Genomic DNA, 20,085 nt, shown 5'->3' on the forward strand with positions numbered 1-20,085 from the left:
AGAAAAGCCAGGCGCAGCTACCTGATTGAAATTTACTATGAAATCTTCATTATTTGTTAATAACAAATCAATCAGAGAGCATCCTCCTTAGTTCAAATTTCTTAAGCCAAATAACACGCCCTGAATGTATACCGAGGGGCAAGCTCTAGAATACGCGTGACCACAGTGCAAGTCGAAGGAAATTTCTCTGACGTAAAATCCCCAGGCCAGAACGGGAATCGAACTCGAACACCCGGCATGATAAATAAGGTGAGACGCTAACCACTCGGCCACGGGTGCACTTAGTAGCGTAGTGTGCGAGTGGCAAAACCGGCATTTGCCGGGGGCGCTGACTCTTTGGAGCGCCAAAATCCAAGAATTTTCAAAAGCAATTTCTTCCGCGTAGGGTAGTAGTACGTATCATCGCAATAGGACCTATTATGGTAATACGAGTGAGTTTTTGATTAGTTTAGAAACATATCTTATTTTTAAAGGTTCTAATATGATTTTTAAACATCAGAAATCTCTTGGTCGATTTTGGTACTTGATTCCATGCGAAACACTGTTCTTTTGTTGAAATATCTCGTTTGAAAATAGTGTGTCCCATTGAGGCGTGCTTCTTAGCATTTTGCTCTAAGGAATATGCGGTCAAAATAATGAGATTTTTATGCTGTGAAGTGGCTATTTTGATGCAAACACAGTGTAAACGCATACATTACAACCTTCTTGATGTTGTGATTCGACCGATTTATACGATTTTATCGAAATAAACATGTATTTTTGACGTAGGACTACGTCTTTCATTTCTATACCGGGGTGTAAAATCAAAGTTTCGAAAACGAAAGCGTTACGCCGGAGACCGAGATTTTGAGCGTTAATAGCTCCTAAACAACTGAACGAAATGGTATGATAAACACTTCATTCGAAAGATAAAATGTCTACGCGTTATATACTTGTTACTTTTTGATCCAAAAACTTGTTTCAATAGTCTTAAAATTGCTTTCAAAACAGGCTATTGAAATCACCAATCGGTATATAAGCGAGCGGCGCTCGGAAATCCACTCAGTTCTAATTGAACAGCGATTGGAGCATGTTGTCGCTGTTGCGGTGAAGCTCTTTATTTATCATGAAAGCGCGGATGAACGGTGTCACCAAGAGCCTGTTTGTGCACCCTAGGCCAGAAGAGAATCTATCAGGAGGAGAGTGATGCCACAAACGGTTCCCTGGGAAGACATCACTACACACACATACACGCGCGGCTATTAACAGGTGGTTATCGAGTTGGCATTAACCACTGGTGGGCTTCCAGTATCGAAGAAAATGTGGAAATATCTAATCGTTACTGAAAATAATCTGCCAGTTCCTCTGGGAATTTTCAAAATATATTCATGTGAAAGAGTTTAATTGAATGTTTTCTATCCATGTTACACTGTGACCAAATATGTTTCAATCAAGTGCTATTAACAGGTGGTTATCGAGTTGGCATTAACCACTGGTGGGCTTCCAGTATCGAGGAAAATGTGGAAATAACTAATCGTTACTGAAAATAATCTGCCAGTTCCTCTGGGAATTTTCAAAATATATTCATGTGAAAGAGTTTAATTGAATGTTTTCTATCCATGTAACACTGTGACCAAATATGTTTCAATCAAGTGCTATTAACAGGTGGTTATCGAGTTGGCATTAACCACTGGTGGGCTTCCAGTATCGAGGAAAATGTGGAAATATCTAATCGTTACTGAAAATAATCTGCCAGTTCCTTTGGGAATTTTCAAAATATATTCATGTGAAAGAGTTTAATTGAATGTTTTCTATCCATGTAACACTGTGACCAAATACATTTGGTTTTGTGGTTTTTCAATCAATCGAAATCAACAGGATAGCTTCTGAAGATTATTCTTCCCCATCAGTAGGATATTTCCGTATCCAATATTGGATGCATAAAACCTTGTGCCTCCAACGTAACGCTCTCGTTTTCGAAGTTCTCCAAATATTCATTCATTCAGAATGAATTCAGATTCAACTTCATACAAATGATCTCTAAATCAACGATAGTCCTACGTCACCCTTGCGGTTATACCATAGATATAACCCACTTCCTGTTTTTTATAACCATAATTGGTACAATTTTACATATACGTGCCAATTATCGCAATATAGAATGCTGCCTTGTTCCTATTATGGTTGTATGAAATCGCTGCAAAGCTGAAAAGCAGATCTGCGTTTTGTTACTATTATGGTTGTACGTTGTTATGTTGTGGCTGTTATGCCTTTATGGTTGCTACTTACGTTTTCACGCTGTGTGATTGCATATCATAGGGCGCTTTTGAACGCTCAGCAGTGTAGTGAAATAGCACTATGCGTGTCCGACCGAAGCATATTTGTTTGATCCACTCTGTTGAAAATTAATTCTTAGGTGAATGTGTTAATATCCTTTGTTCAGTTCCTGTAGAGAAGCGAAAACTGCATCACAACCCTCACACCTTTGTGATTCTCCTGCCAGCTAGTAGAGCGCAGTAGAGCAGGCAGTTATTTCACAACCGGGAAGCACATAACAACAGTCTAATCTAGAGATGAAACGTATATTCGGTATCCTGACTATCCATTTGGTATCTGGCCAGATACCGGATATTAAAAAAAACCAATAATTTCTCATTAATAGGAGATAAAACTATAACCGGAACTTGTAATGCTTGTTGATTGCTTTTTGATTTGTAGTTAATTAAATGTCCCCTCTCTCAGATTATCATTCCGGAATTTCTCATTTTTTTAAATTTTGAATACAAATAATTGATTGATGTTTTTGCATATTGAAGACCATGGTTATTGCAAGAGAAAGTCAGTTAAGAGAATCAATTAAAGTAAAAGGGAAAATTAGGCGAAAATTGCCGAATAATGAATAATAAATAATGAGTCTTGTACGGGATTTATTGGAATTTTGAAAACTGTCTTCTGATTTGAGAATAATCACATCAATCACATTGAAAAAGAATTCTCTAGAAAAAGGGAAATTTTTCATTCTATAAAAACTTTTTTCTTTAGTAAATTGACCAACAGGAGCGTTCTCGGAATCAAATGAATGCTGATTGATAAGGTTAATTGCATTTACTATTGACTTGGTTAATAAAACACTGTCCAAGTAGTTTTTATGTTTCTCTCAGCAAAATTACTACATGAGCTGGATAGTCCAGAGATTTGTAATGAAACGTCATGAAACTTCACACATAAGCTAGTGACAGATGAACCTCTCGAAATGAATCTTGTTCATTTTTAGTGGCGCCATATATTGAAAAATCCCGGCACTTTGCAGCCCACGTAGTACATCTCCAACGCTCCCAAAAACATAATTCCCAAGGAAAATAATCTTCTTTGCGCCTTACGCAGAACGGCAACAGAAAATCCTGAATCTTCTCCGTTGGTGGCCACTACAGCAATGACAGCGGAACGAATTTTAACTTTAGTTTTTAAACGATGAACACTGCTCGCACTTTTTGGAATTTTTTTTCTTCCCATCTTGCTTGCAAGGACTTTCCAGTCTTTCCAGTTTTTAAGTAAGGCAGTGAGAAAGGCGTGCAGAACTACAGAGGAGTCGCATGCCTATGTGCAATATCTAAGTTACTCGAACTCATCATCTTGGATAACATCTCCTACATACGCAAGAGCTATATAGCTGAACAATAACCTGGATTTATTGCGAACCGATCCACAACCACAAGCGTAGTTGTTTATACATCATACATTGCTCGTGCTCTACAGTCGCGTTATCAAATAGATGCGGTTTACACGGATTTTTCGGCGAGTTTCGATACCATCAATCACCAGATAAGGTGTGCATCGAAAAGTAGTATCAAACTTTCAATCATCAAAATAAAACTGTAAGCGTTCAGAAAGTGTTAATTAAGTTTAAATAGCAATGGAATGAAAAAATCAGGCTTATTGTTGATTTCTAAAAAATGGTCGAACCTTAGATTTAACGCCACTCATCAAATTCTGCACAGTAGTCTTAGTGCACTTTTGGGCCGAATTTTTCCATCGCAATCGATTTGGTTCAAAATTGAGCTCCCGGCAGCCCTCTGGAATCTTCTTTGATGTATGTTTCGTCATCCATGAGAATGCACTGGTTGCGCTCATATAGCTTTCGAGCTCGGTGTTTGTTCGGCCACTTTTTTTTATGTAGAACTACGTCTTTTTTATTTTGCTTTTTATAGGTCTTTAGACCATGTCTCTGTTTAATCTGTAGAATCATTCCAACACTGGTTTTGAGCTTCTTGGCTAAATCTTGAATAGATGCAGACTTGTTCTTCTGAATATAAATTACTTAGTCCGGGTTTTCGTCCACTTCTGCTGATATCCTCGAAAGAACACTCATTACCGAACATTGCGACAATTCGTTTCACACTTTCTGGACAAACTTTGATTTTTTTTTGCTATTTTGTGGATAAATTAGCACTTCCGGGCAACTTTGCTATTAAACCCCTGTGCTACGAGACGGCGATGAACAGTTCGAACGTAAACAGATAGCTGGAGGGGTTTCTGGATCACGCGGACGGTTGCCGGTGAGTTTTACTTGACTTTGCGATGTCCGTTCTTGTAGCCGTATTGCGCTTCCTATCTCTGCCAGTATGATCCACCACTGATTCGAACGTTTCTAGTTTGAGAAGAATGATTTTCACCGCTGCCCTGCTGATACTGTACTTCCTAGCGACAGCCGCTATTAACTGTTATGCTAATCACGAACCACTAATTTTCGGATACAAAAAGGTATTGTTTTCAAAATTACTGCGTTTTCTATTTTTACAACTGAATCAAATGCGATCACGTGTACAAATACCGTTTGCTTCGAAACAGATCAAAATGTCAAAACATAAACATTTGAGGGGTCTTCCGAATGATACTTATCGTAAACATATCGATTTTCGAAGTGGGCTCTCTTTGGTCACTGTTTGTTTATAACACAAATTGATTTTATGTTTTTGAGTGAAATTGTTTTTAAGAATGTCGTAAGGATATAATAAATATGATACCAAAAAGGATTACGTTTGCTTCAGTATGACAAAGCAGTGAACAGGACTAGTCAACTAGCGATTTGAATGGATGAAATAGACTTCTTCATGAATCGGAGCGAAAAATGCTATTCCAAGCATTGTCATTTTAAATAGCTACACCACATCTAATAACAGTGCAGCATGCTAATGAAGCGCATTTCATGTAACAAACATCGGGCCGAACATTTAATTTTCCGATTTTCCCTGTAAACTAAGTTCTTGCTGGCAAATTTCCTCCTCCAGAAGAAGACAAAACAAAAATCAAGAAACGAAGGAATTGAACGAACAGCCGTCTGTTTCCTGTGTGCACAACAAAAAGCCTCCTTTGGCCCGCTTGGCGATGACACCGGAAAATCTGAGTTTAACCCCCTCGCCTAGCAGAACCTACCACCCCCTTCCACGTTTATCCAGCCACGCTTGACTTCTCCCACGCAACACAGTAAAACCTTATTGTCATTGTCTGTTTGTTAAACGTCATCCTTTCCGGATAAACTGGTATAGGGCGCTTGCAGCGTGCATATGTATTAGTGATCTGTTGGGCAGGCAAAAGTGATCGCTCCATAGGAATTATATGGAGCGACAAGATTGAGCTTTGTTTAAATAATTATTTTAGCGAAATAGTTATAAAGATTACGCGCTAATCTATATGAATAACATGCGAATATATGTTTCTTCACATAAAAATATTTACTTTTAGCGTCAAAGCCATACACACGGGGAAAAATAGAAATTTCTGTTTTGGCCATGATTCATATCAATGGAAGCAGATTGATTATTCAAAAATTTTCACAGAAATAGTGCAAACTGCACATTGCGATTGTATAGCCGGATTAGGTGAAGTGTGCTCCCATTTAGGTTTTAAGCTTTTTGCTGGTCTCGTGAAAGAATAAACTATAATGAATATTCGTGTGCAGATATCCTTAATCGGCGGCTAGTTCCGCCAAAAAAGCAGTTGATTATGTTGAAATTAAGGACATTTTCAGCCTGAAATATCAACCAACTCTCAGATATGATTTCCGAGTACCCGAATGCTCTGCGGAGAAGCTAAATACGTTTATAAGAAAATTTATCGGAAACGGAAAAAATCCATCGATTGACCAATTCATGGAAATACAAGGAAGCATTCAAACGTGAGCTCGAGACTCTGTGACTTTGATCTAGGTGCGAAAATGTTGATAATCCTTTTTCTGCCAATTTTTCGATTCCAATCTAATGGGAGAGTCGCTCAATGAACATCGCGAAATAGGTGCTAGTAAACTAAATAATATGCGTTACACAAAAACTCTTGTTCATAAAATAGCTTGCCTAACTGTTTCACAAAGTTCATGTTAGCTCTATGCACTATTAGAATGACCGTAACTCTATTTAAATCATCTACAAGAACGCCGATTGATAAAAATCCGCTTCTGCTGCATAGACACTACGAATGTAAACAAGCGAATGTGTGCCCAACACATGCTCTGCATGTATGTGTAGCAAGAGCCCTATCAACCAATTGAGAGACTGGCTGCAGACAGAGCAAGCGAGACCAGGAACAACGGTTGATCCCCCCTATCCAGTGTAGCTGTTCCGGTAAGGCCGGAGAGACGAGAGAGAGTGGCAGCAAATTCAATTACGATCTGTCATCTCGCTCACACCAATACCGAAGCGGGAAATTGTAGTTTTACTCGTTCTGTCACGCGGGCGAGGATAGAGGTGTAGAGGAAGTACTTGGAAGCAAATTGGAAAAACCAATAAACATCAACATCTCGGAAAATCGCCTCCAACGCGGCGTGTGTGGCGACGCTCTATGTATTGGTGAATCCTTTCTGTGCGAGAGAGTGCTGCTTTTTCTCTCTCTCAGTAATACTGTTTCGGGGTGTTGTTGCGATGGTGTGGGTGTGCAGTAGCACACAAAAAGAAGCCCTCGAATCTGTTACGATGCAGCAACAAGTTGTCAATTTGTAGTAGAGTCCTCTTTCCACTGCCAATACTCCGATGCAGGTCCGACCATTTAAGGGTGTTTTGCTGCTAGAAATACACAATTACACCCTAGAACGGGTGAAGGCAAAAGGGACCACTCATGTGTGATTTTTATTCTCAAGAGAAACGCTTTTCGTTTCCATAAGCGTAAAATTGAATGATTTGTTGACAATCGACGATTTCCATAGAAAATGTGCCAAAATCAATGTTTCATTCATACCCATCCAATTGCGTGAAAGTCCCTTGAATGCAAGTTTCATTCGCTTCATTATTTTAATACTAACACTTTGTGAACAAAGACGTTCATCTTATTAGGGCAAAATTCCGGTTACGATCGATTGCTCGGCCAAAATTATTCAAAGAGTTGTTGGCTTCCCATCATCCTATCCCTGCTCGCTGTCCCTCACCCTTCTCAGTTCTAGGCGGCTGAAACGCTCCTTCGGGCTGGACACTCCTCGTCCCGATACTTCCCCTTGCGGCTATATACATAACAAACGAATCAATCAATTTTATTGATTTTTCCCTCCGACTCTCCTGCTGTCCTTCGCCTGTCAGCCGGGTGTACATATTTTCAGCAATAATGTCGATTCCTGGACAACCGGTGGCATTGCTCCGTTTTCATCCCTGCTGCACAAATCGCGCAGACCTTCCCAACTGTCCGGTTCGTCGTGTCCTTGTGCGCTTCCTCGTGCGTTCCTCCCACACTCGTTGCTAGTCCCGGAGAAAAGTCATCTCTCCCATCCCGTTGCCAACTGAGTCGTCACTGAGAAGGGGGCGCACTGTGCAACCGACTGGTACCGACTTCCGACAGTCCTGTCGGGGACCGTTTCTTATTTGTTCCGATAAATCTATTTTCGATTGTGACATTAATTGAATGGATGATATGCTTCTTGTCGGAAAGTTATGGGGTGCCGCCGGTGGTGGTGGTGTGGCCACCGTTGCAGACGCTGATCGGTTGCTATTAGTTTTGATTCGGTTGCCTTCGGTTGGGTATGCTTGTGTAGGTGGTGGGAAAATAAGGGTAATCTAGTTTCGAATAAAGGACTTATTTGGGGAGATTTCAGCATGCAATGCGATGCAATCGGGCAATGACACAATCAGTTTTTCGATCTCATTTAAAGAGTCGATTTTCCCTCAAATAAAAATCATCAGCTTGATGTTTCATTACACTATTAAGAGCTTCGTTCAATTGAAACTTAAACGCGCTGCTCTTTTTACAGTTTGCCTCAACAAATTTGGTCAAATGTATTATTTCTCCTCGTTTAAACGTTGTGCGTCTTTCATGGGATCGACAGTGGACTTTTCGTTTGAAGATCTTCGGGACTACGAATGACAATAACAAAGCTTCAAAATGGTTTTTTAGAGAAGTCTACCATCGGTCCGCAGAGACTGGCGTAAGTCAGACAAAAAAAATTGTCGTTCCCCTAGCCCGGATGGGGCTCAACCTGTTACTTTTTTATTCAGAGTTTTGAATCTTTATATATGAGGGGCTCAAAATGAAAGGGGTGTAAGTGACATCATCGATTTCTCTACATCGACGTTCTCTTTTGGTCTTAACATAGCTGCAAATTCATTCCCAACTGTGTTTGACAATGTGGAAGATAGGTCAGAGCCTCGTCTATCGGATTCTATAGCAATCTCAAATTGGAACGTTTTTGCAGCTGAGTAATAAACTAAAGAAAAAATTGATGAAGAGAAATCGATCAAATCACTTACACCCCTTTCATTCTAAGCCCCTCATATAAAAGAGAGTTTTTCCTACGTACATATAACTCATCATCACGGGAGAACGGCTGATCAGATCTACGTCGTCCATATATTCTGTGAATTTGTCTCCACCTAAATTAGAATGATAGAGTACTTTGGAAAATATTTGAGATGATAGTAAAATTCTAAAAAAATTGACTATGAATATCTTTATATAAAAGAAGGATATTTAAAATAAAAAGGGAAAATTCGAAAATAAGAGGTACGCATATGTATGTTTCGCTGTGAAAATCATCATTTAGATCAATTTTACAGATCTGTACGATAACATACAAACTCTCTTGAAGTATATTCGTTATTTTTACCAACCAAAATATTGTCTAGAAATACAATATATGGCAGAACAACGTTTGCCGGGTCAGCTAGTTAAATCTTATTTATTAGGTTTACTAAATGGAGTTATGTAGTAATAAAAGCAAGTAAAAGTGAAAAAATAGGAAAGTAATAAATATTTAGCACATTTTGTGACATTCTCATGCACTTTAAATGAGCTTAACAGTACAGTGATGCTTCTGAATCCGGACACTTTTTCGTTACATTCAATATCATGCCAAAACCATGATGATGTTGAATTAATGTGACTGATAAATACTATTGTGTCAATTTAGTTCAGTGTCAAACATAGTACCTAGCTGTTAACAAAATTATGTAAAAAAATTAAAATCAATATGAATTTCACAAACCCAGGTCCGGAATAAGAAGCATATTCAGAAAATGATTTTAAATCCGGACGGTCAAAAGTTGACGATTAAATTGCTCATTGAAGGAGTTGCATAAGGGTATGTTAGAAGCCTTAGTATGGAGTATGGAGTGTGGAGTAAAGATTTTCGAACCGAGAAACTGCAAAACTTTTCGGTATACAGGACGGGGTCGATTATATGACCCGTTTGTATGTACGTGGGTAAGTTTGTAACTTTGTCTGTAGCGCTGTCCCACAATCATAGAAATTTAACCCTCTTCCTGTTGACCGATTGATCTGAAATTTGGAACACACCTTTATCACTACAGTCTTTATAAAACTGCGTAGAAAATCCGAAATGGCGGCTGCTATAAAATGGAGGATTTAATTTTTTCTCTAACCCCATCAATATGGGTATCAAACGAAAGGGCTTGACTAGTAGAACACAGATATTTATGAAAAATTCAAAACCAAAATGGCCGCCAGCACAAAAATGGCGTCATATATATTTTTTTTTCAAACCTTATCAACATGGGTATCAAATGAAAGGGCTTGACTAGTAGAATACGATTATTGATGAAAAATGTACCTCCAAGATGCCAGTCACTACAAAATAGTGGAATACATATTTCCTCAGAACTCAATCAATATGGGTATCAAACGAAAGGGATTGACTAGTATAACGCAGTTATTTATGAAAAATGCATATCTCAAATGGCCACCACCACAAAATGGTGATACAGTTATTTATACAGTTATTTATGAAAAATGTAAATCCAAGATGACGGCTGCTACAAAATGGCGGATTACATATTTTCTCTAAACCCCGTCAACATGTGTATCAAATGAAAGGGCTTGACTAGTAGAATACAGTTATTGATGAAAAATATACCAATATATATCCAAGATGGCGGCCACTACGAAATGGCGGATTACATATTTTCTCAAAACCCCATCAATATGGGTATCAAACGAAAGAGATTGAATAGTAGAACACGGTTAAATGCAAATCGAAAATTTTCATTTGATACCCATATTGATAGGATTTTGAAAATATAAGTATATATATATACAGTCAACTCTCCCTAACTCGATGTTTTGTAACTCGATATTTTCTCTAACTCGATAGATTTCATGGCACCGTTGATTTATTTTACAAGCATTCTTCTCTCCATAACTCGATACCACCCTAACTCGATGGTCCCTTGGATATTGGCGATCTAACGTACAAATCTACACCTAGGCGGCGCTGCGGTGAAAGTGATGATGATTTTAAATTTTGCCATGTGAGCTTATGGAAGGTTTGTAGTTCTTTCCATAAATTACAATGTTATAATCATAAAAAAATTATTTGATTGCGATGAGTTTTTAAGAAATTTAATTCTGCGCATTTTTATATACAACATGTTATTTTCTTATTTCTTTCAGTAGAGAAAAGTGTATGGTTGAATCAAAGACGGGAATTCGAAAGCACTAGCAAAAACAAGTAGAAAAATGCATGGTTCCTGCATGTGAGAACTACCTTGGAAAGTCTGGAAGTAAAACATACGTGATTTGTTTTTCAATTTTAGGTACCTTATCATCATTTTCTTAGTTCAAAAACAGAATCCAGATGTCTCACCGATTGGTTTATGCTACCATACATATGAAACACGAATTTCTGCATTACTCGAGAATTAATCAAGCATATGAAACGAAATTTGGCATGTGGAGGTTTTAGGATGCAATAAATGATTCTATGGTGGTTAGATTCTCCTCCCCCTCTCTTAGGGGGGGGGCTGCCATACAATTGAAACACAAATTTCAGCTTAACCCGAGAACTAATCAAGCTAATGGAGACAAATTTGGCATGTTGGGGTAAGAAACGCATCTATGGTGAGCAGACACTCATCCCCCCTCTCGTAAGGGGGCTGCCATACAAATGAAACACTAATTTCTACATAAATCGAAAACAAATCAAGCAAATGGTGCCAAATTTGGAATCTGAAGGTTAGAGGGGGCAAGAAACGTTTCTATGGTGAGCATACACTCCTCCCCCTCTCTAAAGGGGACTGCATTACTTGAGAATCAATCACGCAAACGGAACCAAATTTGGGATGTGAGGGTTTATGGGTACGAGAAATGTTTCTATGATGGTATGACACCCCTCCCTCCTTTGGAATGGAGGGGGGTTCCAAAAATTTAAAACACATATGTCAATCAAACATATTCCAACCAAACATGACAATTTAAAATTTTCGGAAAACTCCGAAGAAAATGGGAAAATTCGCGAAAATTCAATTCCCATATGTTTCACAATGTCATAGTGACAATCGTTGTTAGTCCATTTGATGTTTGCGCTGACGAAATTGATCTTTTTTCGAAAGTGGGAATTGATTTTTATGTGATAAAACTCACTCCTATAGCTTCTTCTGTCTATATAAATAAAAATGGAACGACGAATGTGTTGATAAGAACAAAACTCGAGGAAGGAATTGTCCGACTTAGGGCTGGCTTTTGTGTATGAAAAATTTATTACATGTAACGGAGAAACATGTTATTTGCAAGTGGTTGAAAAATCTTGAACGAGAATTGTGTCTGAAAATAATCCCCTAATAATAATATTATGATGACGAGTTTTGGTAGAAGCACTAGGAATTCTATAGTAAAAGTTAATTTTAAAGGGTAGATTAGAAGATCAATAAAAAGTAAGAAAACGTGAAGATAATAACGAAAAATAAATTTTGGGCGGAACGAAGTTTGCCGGGTCAGCTAGTTGATAATAAATTTCATTGAATCTAATCGAGGTGATCATATCCAACGCCCTGCCATCAACCCAATCACCCTGTTTACAAACGAACATTCTAACCATGTACTATTTTTTCTCCGTTCTTTCCTTCCAGGTGAGTTCCACTCCATTACGCTAACAACCAAATAGATCTGTTCAGGAGACTTCTACCGTCACGCTGGAACGCAGCAAAATCGCATCAATCAAAGAAACGGTTAGGGACGAGGGACAGAGCGTTGTGATGTGCGAAAACCACGAATCGTGCATTTGCGAAAACAATTCGGCGCGTTCGAAGCCAATAAATAATAATAATAATGAAGCCATAATACGGCTTGATGAACGAACGAACGAACGATCGAATCTGGAAAGGGTCTCTTTCATTCCCGTCAATCGTCGTCACCGAGCGTGTGTGGGTGTACGAATTCATTCGAGCACTCGGGGGCACAGAGAGTGCAACAGTTCGTCCTCCCGTGGATAGTGGTTTTTTGGGGAGAACTGTGAACGAAAAAAATGTGATCTTCCTGGACTTCGGTCTCACAAACGTCTAGTGGTCGGTGAATTTCTCGTGTCCACATGCGGACCAAGCCACCTTGCTTCCGCCCTCGCGGCTAATCGAGCGGAACGATGTTATTTTTATTATCTGTTTTCGTTCATCATTGTTTTGGGTGTACTCGAGAAGAGAGTTGTGAATGATGGAACCACACCCTGGAGCTCTTGGAGCTCTCCCGAGGGGACCTCCTAAATTGGTTGTGATTATATCGGACAACTCTGTGAGGAGAACAACAATGAAGCCATCAAGGTAGCGCGCGTTCTGTTTCGGGAATCGTTAGCGGACACAATGGGAGAGACGGACCCTCACAGGAAATGATAGCTCTGCCGGAGCGCTGGTCAAGCGTGACCGTTAAAACTGTCAAGGCTCGTTGGAGCGATGAATTTTGAATGACGTGAGAAAGTAGTCTGTTTATGGTCAATGCTTTACCTGTGCCCATTCAGAAGATTATACCTAGAACATAGATATTACAGTAATTAATTAAGAAAACCTATTGGCCAATACAATAAATTCAAACCCCGATGGCTGTCACAATGCAGTCCCAATTGAGTCGGTCATCGGTAGTTCAGCCATGTAACCTGCGCTGCCCTCTGGTTTTTATTGGCACAGCTGACCAGAAGTGAACTGACGCAACAGCAGCAGCGCAGCAAAGGGGAAATAGTTCAATTTGCATAAATTTTTATGTTAATTCCTAGATGCGTGTTGATGTTGGTGTGTGCATTCTCCACAATGATGACGGGTCAGTATGTGCGCCGTAAGGTTTTCCAGCTGCTTGCTTTCGTTGTGAGCCCCATCTTCCGGGGCAGTATGAATTCTGTGGAATTCAAAGCAATATTGAATTTAGGGGGGTGGAAATGAAGGAGGGAAAAATGTCGTTCTGTCTAGGTGGTTCTGCCGAGGGCACCATCTGGGCTATTTCTTTGGATACTTTAGGCATTGTGGAAATGTACAGGTTCAATCTGGTTCTATTTTTATTTCCGGTCATCATTCGCCAATGACCGACTACAAATTCCTTTTGGAGCTTTATAAACAGCAGGCGAAAAAGACCAACAGATTCGTTCAATTTAGTATATGAAGGCAAGTAAATCGTTGATGAAACCGAAGCGTGCGACCTCTTTGTGAGGCATTTCGCTTCCGTCTTCCAATTCGAATCATCTTGCGATGCTGACGTTGAACTGGATGCTTTTAACATTGTTCTGGATGCAGATGATTTGGATGTAACTCTTCGTTCGAACGGGTAGTTTTCCCAATTGCTAAAAAAATTTGAACATGTTCTTTGTAGGTAAAAATGGGGTCGGCGTGAAGTGCGTGAAGTGCTACCGTGGAATAACCAAACTTCTTGCAGTGTCGAAAGTTTTCGGAATCATCTTCAGCGATCACATTCTACATGCTATGAAGTCCTACATTTTGTCCGATCAGCACGCCAATCTAATTTCACCATTACCCGTTTCTGAGTTGTTGCTGCTATTTTTCAATGACGCTGCGCCTTCGCTTGGATTCAAATGTAAGCTCATGGTGTTCTATAGCAAACCGATAACTTGGCTTTATTTTCAAGATTGCCAAAAATTTCGAGGACCCACATTGCCTAAAAACATTGTATTGCTCATTCGTTCTCACGATCCTAGAGAATCGAACGAGCTCAGAAAAGTTTTGTATAACTTACGCTCAGAAATCTACCAGGGCATGATCCATCAAATCTACACCCAAAATTAATTTTTAACACATGTTTTGTCATCCCAAATGAGCCTAAAAATAACAGAAAACGCCATGACTCTCAAATAATGGTAAACATTTCTATAATATTAGGCTGTCAAAAAAGTCCTGCGGTATTTCCGCGAGGTGTCGTTGTAAGCGCGTAGTTCTAGTTGTATTCATTGTATCGAGTCATACTATAGCTTGTTGGAAAGGTATTTTTGCGCGCTATAATATAGTCCTTGACAGTGTTTTGTTTGGTTAAGTCGTTCGTGAGTTATAGTGTCGCAAATATGGAGCAAAATAAAGAGGAAATCCGACATATTTTACAGTACTACTATGACAAAGGCAAAAATGCATCTCAAGCTGCCAATAAAATTTGTGCAGTTTATGGACCCGATACAGTTTTCATTTCCACCGCACAACGATGGTTTCAACGTTTTCGTTCTGGTGTAGAGGTCGTCGAAGATGCCCCACGCTCCGGAAGGCCTGTCGTCGAAAATTGCGACAAAATCGCTGAATTAGCCGAGAAAGACCGGCATAGTAGCAGCCGTAGCATCGGCCAAGAGCTGGGGATAAGTCATCAAACCAATCGAAGCCCGCTGAAGCGGCTCAGACGGTGGCCAAGCCCTCATTAACGGCCAGGAAGGTTCTGCTGTGTGTTTGGTGGGATTGTCAAGGAATAATCTAATAAGGAAGCGAGCTTCTATAACAGGGGTATTATGAAGTTGGCATCTCGTTGGGAACAAGTCATCGAACAAAACGGCGCATATTTGACTTAAAACAGATGATTGTAACTAATTTTATGAACAAATGAAAATTCAAAAAAAATACCGCAGGACTTTTTTGACAGCCTAATATATATGCCATAGTAATATCAGAGCAACATGAGCGAGTGAAACAAGAGACAACACAAATAAGCACTCACATACTTTTTGTCTTTAACACTAGAATCACCTATATTAAATCGAAAAAAAACATTCCCTACAAAATCTATCCAATAGTGCAGACTCGTGGTTTTCCATACTTGAAAAGAAATTGTTTGACGACACGAACACTCCGTCTTCACTTTCAAGGGCAATTGAAATCTGAGGTAATAACGCACAAAAACATATACGCGAAAATCAATCGAGTTAGGGAGGTAAAAATCCATGGAAAAATGAATCAAAACACATCGAGTAAGAGAGGCATCGAGTTAGGGAGGTATCGTGTTATGGAGAGAAGAATGCTTGTAAAATCGAAGGTGCCATGAAATCCATCGAGTTAGGGAAAATATCGAGATACAGAACATCGAGTTAGGGAGAGTTGACTGTATTACTATTACTATTACTATTACTATTACTATTACTATTACTATTACTATTACTATTACTATTACTATTACTATTACTATTACTATTACTATTACTATTACTATTACTATTACTATTACTATTACTATTACTATTACTATTACTATTACTATTACTATTACTATTACTATTACTATTACTATTACTATTACTATTACTATTACTATTACTATTACTATTACTATTACTATTACTATTACTATTACTATTACTATTACTATTACTATTACTATTACTATTACTATTACTATTACTATTACTATTACTATTACTATTACTATTACTATTACTATTACTATTACTATTACTATTACTTTAAACGGCATCTGCATGTTTTGACAAAGCGGATTCCCCCAGGCACATTGATTTTGAAGTCTGTGTTGGGGAAACACAGCTTAGTGGGAACAAAATTACCTCCGACTTGCGTGTATATTTGCAGAGCGGATTTCCACAGGTACATCGATTTAGAAATCGGTTTTGGGGAAACCGGTAAATCGGGCCAATCAAAACTTGGCAGTTAGGGCGTTTAAATAACGCTTCACATTTTACAGTTATTCAATTGTTCATCTAATGAAAAATAATATTTTATTGATTGTGATAGACGCGTAGAAATATTTCCTATCAATAGATGCAAACTTCTTTCCGATCTGTTAAGAAATGTTCGAGTTATAAGCATTTGAGATACGGGTAGGGTTAGCACACAAATCGGCAGAACAAATGTATGGGAAAAAAAAGTTCTTCCAATTTTCATGAATTTAAACCGTTTAGAGATTAACGAATTGTTGTGTATAGCATATCAAACAAATCTTAGAGAATTTCCGATTCGATTGGTATGCAAATCATGAGAATTCGTTCACAGTGAAAACAGTTATTAACGTTAACTTTATTTCATAAAAACGTGACCTGTTTTCTGATTTGGCACCCTTTCTGAAAGACGTAGTTCTACGTCAAAAAACAAGTAAATATGTATTTGAATGATAGACAGCATTAAATGAACAAAAAAAAATATATCAATGGTGAATCGTAAACAATATGCTCAGTAAGATATGTTCCTCGTGGCCCTAGTTTTGTAGCTATGCTGTTGGGGAGGCAGAAACAGTTCAAACACTAGATTTTATAGATTGAGATGCATAACAAGGGGGTAGCTTCACAAAAGTAATTAAGGAGAGGATGAAACTAGAAACACAGAACATACATAAAACATTATTTCAAAATAACAGAAATATAATGGTGCTACTTCTATGATTGTCTTCCTGGTGATATTCACACTATAGTATAACTCTTCACAGCATTCTCATCCTTCGGAACACGAAAAAGTACGATTGCTTTACTTCACGCTTTCATACACCCATAGCCAACCAATCTTATGTTTCGCGCAAAAAAAAAATACACTGAATAAACAAAGCAACCCTAACTTATCCTATACCGGCAAACCTATTTGTGAGGTGCAATCACAAAAAAGATATCTAAATAATAATATAGGAGAACTTAGCTTAGACTGTTGCCATCTCATGATGTTTGTCATTCCACCAAGCTACATGTGCCCTTATTATGTTCCCACGTTCCTACGTCAAAAAAGTGTTTGTCGTTCACACGATAGTATGAAAGAAAAGAATCCCACCCCCGTTTGATGGCGATTTTAAAAACAGGAAGTGGGTTATATCTATGGTATAACCGCAAGGGTGACGTAGGACTATCGTTGATTTAGAGATCATTTGTTTAAAGTTAAATATAAATTCATTCTGAATGAATGAATAAATGAATATTTGGGGAACTTCGAAAACGAGAGCGTTACGTTGGAGGCACAAGGTTTTATGCATCCAATATACGATACGAAAAACCTTGTTCTGAAGAATAGTCTTCAAAAGCTTTCCTGCTAACTGCACTTGATTGACAAATCACAAAACCAAAGGTATTATATGGATATTTTATGGATAGAAAACATTAAAATAAACTCTTTCGCTTGAATGTAATTTTCAATTCCAAGGGGAACTGGCAGATTATTTTCCAGCAACGATTAGATATTTCCACATTTTCCTCGATACTGGAAGCCCACCAGTAGTTAATACTAACTCGATAACCACCTGTTAATAGCGCTTGATTGAAAAATATTTGGTCACAGTGTTACATGAATAGAAAACATTAAAATAAACTCTTTCACATGAATGTATTTTTAAATTCCCAGAGGAACTGGCAGATTATTTTCCAGAAATGATTAGATCTTTCCGGAACTTTCTCGATGCTGAATGGTATCCAAACGGAAAGAATTCTGCGCGTGTATGTGTTGATACTTAGCCGTCCACCTCCTCCAGCACTTTAGGCAACGATGTTGTCTTGTCGATGTCCTCACGAAAAATGAATGCGTCTCACTACCAGATTATCGCTTAAGTATGTTTTTTGTGTGTGATTGAATCGAGAGAAGGTGTGGTTTACGATGGCAATTTGGAAGGCAAACTACTGGGGAATAAACTCTCTGAGCTCGAAACATTCGGCGACTGAGCAATAATCGATTGCGTACGCATACAATATTGGATACGGAAATATCCTACTGATGGGGAAGAATAATCTTCAGAAGCTTTCCTGCTAATTCCACTTGGTTGAAAAATTACAAAATCAAATGTATTTGGTCGCTGTGTTATTTGGTTAGAAAACATTAAAATAAAATAACTCTTTCACATGAATGTATTTTTAAATTCCCAGAGAAAATGGCAGATTATATTCCAGAAATGATTGAATCTTTCCGGAACTTTCTCGATGCTGAATGGCGATGTGTGTAGCGATGTCTTCCCGGGGAACCGTTTGTGGCATCACTCTCCTCCTGATGGATTCCCTTCTGGCCTAAGGTGCACAAACAGGCTCTTGGTGACACCGTTCATCCGCGCTTTCATGATAAACACGAAGAGCTTCACCACAACAGCGACAACATGCTCCAATCGCTGTTCAATTAGAACTGAGTGGATTTCCGAGCGGCGCTCGCTTATATACCGATTGGTGATTTCAATAGCCTGTTTTGAGAACAATTTTATGGCTATTGAAACAAGTTTTTGGATCAAAAAGTAACAAGTATATAACGCGTACACATTTTATCTTTCGAATGAAGTGTTTATCATACCATTTCGTTCAGTTGTTTAGGAGCTATTAACGCTCAAAATCTCGGTCTCCGGCATAACGCTTTCGGTTTTGAAACTTTGATTTTACACCCCGGTATAGAAATGAAAGACGTAGTCCTACGTCAAAAAAAGTCACAGGAGGATTGTATCCTAGACACGCCGTTGATTTTGGATATCGAAGAATTACATCGTTAAACTCTTTGATAATTTTGGTGGCTCTGAAAAGGACCGTTTTGTTTGGTTGTTGGGTATTGTTTGTTCACTCCATCAGTGTTTACCGAGTGATGATGACTGAAGGATGATAAACAGTCGTTGGATGGTGCGTATCAGATAAAAGATACCGAAGTGGAACGAGATATGATGAAAACCGCCCTCTGTGATCCTAGACGAGATGCCTCCTGTGTTAAGTATGGATGAAATAAAGAAAAAAAACTCATCAATGTTATATAAGATAATTACCAAATACGAACACAATTATCAATTTTTCTCATCACTAAAACATGTTGCTTTAATATAGAGAAAACATATTTGAGGTGGAAAGGTAATTTTCTTTTATAATTTTCACTTTCTGGATGTTTATTCAACCGAATGCGAATTTTAATTGGACTAACAACTAATACTATATGTAGAGCATATGAGAAATCACTTTTTCTAATATTTCTTCACTTTTCCAATTTTTCTCGCCGTATAAACTTTCCTTGGGTGAAAATGAACACAGCAAAACAGACAGCTTGAATCAAACGACCCGTTCTCGAGCGGGAACACACCTTGGTTTTTATTTATGAAAATTGAAATAAATCGTTTCATAAATCAAGTCATTTTTAACACAACTGCTGCCATATACAATTTTACACTTACACTTGGGCTAAATGTTTCACACAATCGGTCATTGATATGAAATTTCACGAATCAACCAACATTAAAGTTCCAAAGTTAAATTTTATTTGCTAGTATTAATCGTATCACCCACCTTACTTGCAAGATAAAAATACCCCCGACTTGCATATATTTGCATTGCCGATTTCCCCTGGGCACCTTAGTTTTGATATCTCTGTTAGGGAATACATTTCGATAGGAACAAAAGCTCCCCCTACTTTTATGTATTTGCAATGCCAATTTCCTCCAGGCAGAGTCTCTGTTAGGTAACATATATCAGTAGGAGCAAAACCCTCTACTTTCATG

The 20,085-nt window shown here is 38.4% G+C and overlaps 1 protein-coding gene across 2 annotated transcripts in view; it reads left to right on the forward strand.

Moving 5' to 3' along the window:
* Positions 1-20,085, forward strand: part of LOC129763161 (protein scalloped) — a 441,519-nt gene that overhangs the window by 101,190 nt on the left and 320,244 nt on the right. The gene's annotated exons all lie outside the window — the stretch shown is intronic.

This window comes from Toxorhynchites rutilus, chromosome 1 (genome assembly GCF_029784135.1).
Source record: "Toxorhynchites rutilus septentrionalis strain SRP chromosome 1, ASM2978413v1, whole genome shotgun sequence".
Taxonomy (NCBI): domain Eukaryota; kingdom Metazoa; phylum Arthropoda; class Insecta; order Diptera; family Culicidae; genus Toxorhynchites; species Toxorhynchites rutilus.